General features: G+C 42.5%; 1 non-coding gene across 1 annotated transcript; it reads right to left on the bottom strand.

Moving 5' to 3' along the window:
- Nucleotides 1–2,139: 2,139 nt before the first annotated feature.
- On the bottom strand, nucleotides 2,140–2,214 carry Trnas-uga (transfer RNA serine (anticodon UGA)). Its single transcript has one exon. It is a non-coding gene; the product is annotated as a tRNA-Ser (tRNA).
- Between the last annotated feature and the right edge of the window lie 2,715 nt (nucleotides 2,215–4,929).

Below are 4,929 nucleotides of genomic sequence, written 5' to 3'. Positions count from 1 at the left end.
AAACAGGGATCCAGTTTGACACCTTCCTCACTTATTATATGTTCTAAATCTTGTACCTGCAATTGAGCAAAGGCACACTTCTCCAGTTTATCACTCAGGTGGGTTCCTTTCAACCTTTCAAATACATCCCTCAATCTCTCTGCATGTTCCTTTATGGTCTTAGAAAAAATGATAGTGTCATCTAAATATACTAAACATGTTGTGGGTTTTTAGTCCATGCAACAATAAGTTTGCAAGTCTCTGGAAAGTGGCGGGCGCATTCCTCAAACCAACTGGCATTCTTACAAATTCTTATAGTCCCATAGGTACAGCGAAAGCAGTTTTATGGTGATACTAAGGTGCAACAGGGATCTGGTGATATCCAGAGAGCAAATCAAGTGCGGTGAAAAACTTACGGTTGCCTAGTCGTTCCAGGGTTTCATCGATACACGGTAGGGGATATGTGTCTGGAGTAGTTACTTGGTTCACTGCCCTCATATCGACACACAGACAGTAGGCTTTTTCACCATTTGCTGATTTCCCTGGCACGATGACCATGAGAGACACCCACAAGCTTGAGGAAGGCTGAATAATTCCTGCTGCTAACTGCTGCTGAATCATATCTTTGACGACTGATTGCAAATGATGCGGTAAATGATATGACTTTTGCGCGATCAGCCAAGCTTCACTGGTTGGAATTTCATGCTCTAGTGACCATGACATAAATGTTACAAAAAAAGAGAGGCCACAAAATAACCTAATCCAGCAGTGGATGTCCTGCGATGTTAAGGTTTGAAGTAATGCTGCTTACGTTGAAGTTGAGTCAATGTGATATGTTGGCAGCAATGACAGCATGGTGAAGCGGCGGATGGCAGGGTATTTGGCAGCTGTCATAGATGCAGGCTGGCTGCTACTGGACACTCAGGCAGTGGCAAATTTGTTGGCGGCCGATGACAGTGGCTTGCCTGGCACACACCTGCATCCTCTTCACGTGGCAGCAGATGGCAGCGGTTATCTCGAACTCTGGCAGCTGTGGCACTGCAGCAAAAATCCTGCGTGTTTTACTGACACAGCCACGTCCTGTGTGGTGCATATGTGGCCACAGTCTGATGCATTTTATACATCCGAAATGCTTGGCGCTAGCATCTTAATGAAGTGGAAGTGTCCCACCATGGCTGCCACTCATTGTCCATGAAGGAGTACTAATGATGTTACAATATGGGCCCACTAGCAAGATACCTTTGCTGGAAGGATTTAAATTAGCTGCATGTGCCCTCTCCCATCACCATAGTGATATCACACATTTCAGGTGTAAAGTAGAACAGACAGCCACCAAAATGACTGCAGGCCAAAATGCCGAACTGAAAGGTCAACAGCTTCTGTCTATTTCTATGATAATGATTAGGGACTAATGCATATTTAAGAATAATCATTGTACTGAAAACTGAAAAGTTCAGTTGCCAGGTGTGATATGCTGTCTCATAGAAACACCAGTGGTTAAACTGTAAACATTATAAGTAAATAAACTAATTTGTTTTTGATTATTATATGCTGTAAAACAATTTTTGATGAGGGTACTTTCATTGGCTCTGTCCCAAAAATGGAGGAATGCAAATGAAAAGACAGTACATGACAGCACACAGAACAAGATTTTCTGCAGAACATTTTTTAAGCCATGAAGAACACACAGTTTGAAATCCATAAAATGAATTGTGTAGGACAACCACGCACAATGACAAAAAAGTTTGGTTCAAAAGGCAGTTGAGAAATGAAACCAGTAAATTTGTGCAGTCCAGTTTCATGCCAACATCTATTGTGATGAAAGAATGAGGGTGAGTTGCCTTTAGGAAATGGAAAATGGACCACAGAACACTGACAGAAATTTCTAGAATATGCAATTTGTAAGCAGAACTGCCATTTGATCTATGGTGTGAGGAAGTAGTTGTAAATTTATAATTATTCCCTCAAAAACTATACTCTTGTTGGTGTTAGTTCTTTTCTATGTATTCACCCTTCACCCCCTTGTGTTCACACTGGAGTAACCATATAACCTTTTTAACTGTATTTGGCAGTCTATCAAGTGTGTTGTATCCAGAATGAGATTTTCACTCTGCAGCGGAGTGTGCGCTGATATGAAACTTCCTGGCAGATTAAAACTGTGTGCCCGACCGAGACTCGAACTCGGGACCTTTGCCTTTCACGGGCAAGTGCTCTACCAACTGAGCTACCGAAGCACGACTCACGCCCGGTCTCACAGCTTTACTTCTGCCAGTATCTCGTCTCCTACCTTCCAAACCTTACAGAAGCTCTCCTGCGAACCTTGCAGAACTAGCACTCCTGAAAGAATGGATATAGCGGAGAAATGGCTTAGCCACAGCCTGGGGGATGTTTCCAGAATGAGATTTTCACTCTGCAGTGGAGTGTGCGCTGATATGAAACTTCCTGGCAGATTAAAACTGTGTGCCCGACCGAGACTCGAACTCGGGACCTTTGCCTTTCGCGGGCAAGTGCTCTACCAACTGAGCTACCGAAGCACGACTCACGCCCGGTCTCACAGCTTTACTTCTGCCAGTATCTCGTCTCCTACCTACCTTGGAAGGTAGGAGACGAGATACTGGCAGAAGTAAAGCTGTGAGACCGGGCGTGAGTCGTGCTTCGGTAGCTCAGTTGGTAGAGCACTTGCCCGCGAAAGGCAAAGGTCCCGAGTTCGAGTCTCGGTCGGGCACACAGTTTTAATCTGCCAGAAAGTTTCATATCAGCGCACACTCCGCTGCAGAGTGAAAATCTCATTCTGGAAACATCCCCCAGGCTGTGGCTAAGCCATTTCTCCGCTATATCCATTCTTTCAGGAGTGCTAGTTCTGCAAGGTTCGCAGGAGAGCTTCTGTAAGGTTTGGAAGGTAGGAGACGAGATACTGGCAGAAGTAAAGCTGTGAGACCGGGCGTGAGTCGTGCTTCGGTAGCTCAGTTGGTAGAGCACTTGCCCGCGAAAGGCAAAGGTCCCGAGTTCGAGTCTCGGTCGGGCACACAGTTTTAATCTGCCAGGAAGTTTCAAGTGTGTTGTAGTTAGTAGACACAGGCCTCAGGTCATTTATTTTTGACATTTTCTTTGTGTGCTCACTTACTCCTGCTGTAACTAGTATACCAAGATATGCATAAAATTCTTAAGTTGTAAATGGCTTGCTCATTTTCACTGCTCATTCTGGATTGGATATAATTTCTATATAAATAATTTGCCTTCCTTTGATTTCATGTATAATTATGTAAAACATTTCATCTGTTAATATAATCTCAAGTAATATTTCATGGAAAGAAATTTTGTTGCCTGTGTTGGAGCAGACCTCTCTCACAAAAATTATTCTTCAAAAGGTTCCTTATGCCACTTGGTACTATATTTACCACATAGTGTCTGAAGAAAACACAATAGCTTCAATGTCTTCATCAGCACTACCAGTGTCATTCCTACTATTATTGCTCATCTCTTTTGACTTCATGATCACTTAAAGTGCAAATAGCATGTTCAGCATCTGAAGCAGCACCATGTTTCTGAATTTGAATCCAATTGTGTGCAGAATCTTCTTCTCTGACATCCATAGTTTCAACAGTAGACAGTTACTTTACAGTATAATCATCTTTGTTTTGTAGCTTAATCTGCTGTATTCAGATTCAGAGAATCCTTCTATACTATCCACGAGAGTAGCCAGCAACAATTCAACTATGTTGTTTAATGATTTTGTACATACCCAGTGCTGTGAGTTTCCAATTGTGCATGTATGGTAAATTCCTTCAGTTACAGTCATGAACTGATTACAGAACAAGGCATATTTTTTTGCGTTTAGGCACAAGGGTTCATGCAACAAATTTTTTCCAATTACATATGACTTGACAGACACCTCAGTTGTAGAAGTCTGCATTTTTATTTTCAGAAAATGTTCCACCCTAAAAATTGATTCGATTCTATTTGAAAATGGCTGCCACCCACTGGTTTCTATGTCAGAGTAAAAAATCACTGAGTGGAAAATATGGGGATGAGCAAAATTTAATAGCTGAAAGAAGCAACATGTCTGCCCTGTACAGAATGACCTGATACATTCTCATTGAGCAAAAATATGACCTCATTAAGCTTCTTGTGATGCTTCACCCTGACAGCTTTGCATTACCTCATCTGGAGATTTCACCAGTATGTGGATATTTTTCCCTTATCATTGTAATCTGATAGTGACACACATGTCCAAAGAACACTCATCATCAACTTACCTGATGATGTTTGTGTCTTCGCTTGTTTTATTGGTCATGAGTCCATGTTTACACTGTTCTCTATGCTCCTTTCTTTTGGGGCAATGGCTGGAAATGGTGCAATGATCCTTCACCATGCTCTGTGTGGTGGTGTGTGGATTATGTATGTAGAAGTAGATGGATGTATATATGCCCAGCACTCATTCCGTGATTAAATGACTAATGAAGCCACCTCTGTTAGCCATACACAGCTGCAACATTTTCACTGTTGCTTCAGTTTGATGGCTTTTTCAGTAAGAGGTCTACACTAAGTGAGTGAGTGAGTGAGTGAGTGAGTGAATACAATCTCTCCTGCCCTGAAATGAGATCCATTGTGTCCGAAATTTTTTTCTCCACACCTAGGAAATGCTTTCTGCCACCCTCCCAATATCTGCAATATTCTTGTCAGACCATATGCTCCTTCTGCAGCCATCTCCCTACCCTATACCTCCTACCCTTCAAAAGCCCCACTGCAAGTTGCCCCATGCACCCTCCTACTACCAACTGTTCCAGCCCTGTAACTGGCGAAACATATGCTGCTGGAGGGAGAGCCACCTCTGAAATGACATGTCATACACCAACTGTTAGGTAAACACTGTTCGGTCTTTTACCACCAAATTATCAATTGGGATGAATGGGCATAGGTAGTGGGTGTATACACATACAAAATATAGTG

The sequence above is a fragment of the Schistocerca cancellata genome, chromosome 4 (assembly GCF_023864275.1).
Source record: "Schistocerca cancellata isolate TAMUIC-IGC-003103 chromosome 4, iqSchCanc2.1, whole genome shotgun sequence".
Classification (NCBI taxonomy): Eukaryota; Metazoa; Arthropoda; class Insecta; order Orthoptera; family Acrididae; genus Schistocerca; species Schistocerca cancellata.
The sequence above is the reverse complement of the archived record's forward strand: the minus strand, read 5'-3'. Positions and strand labels throughout refer to the sequence as shown.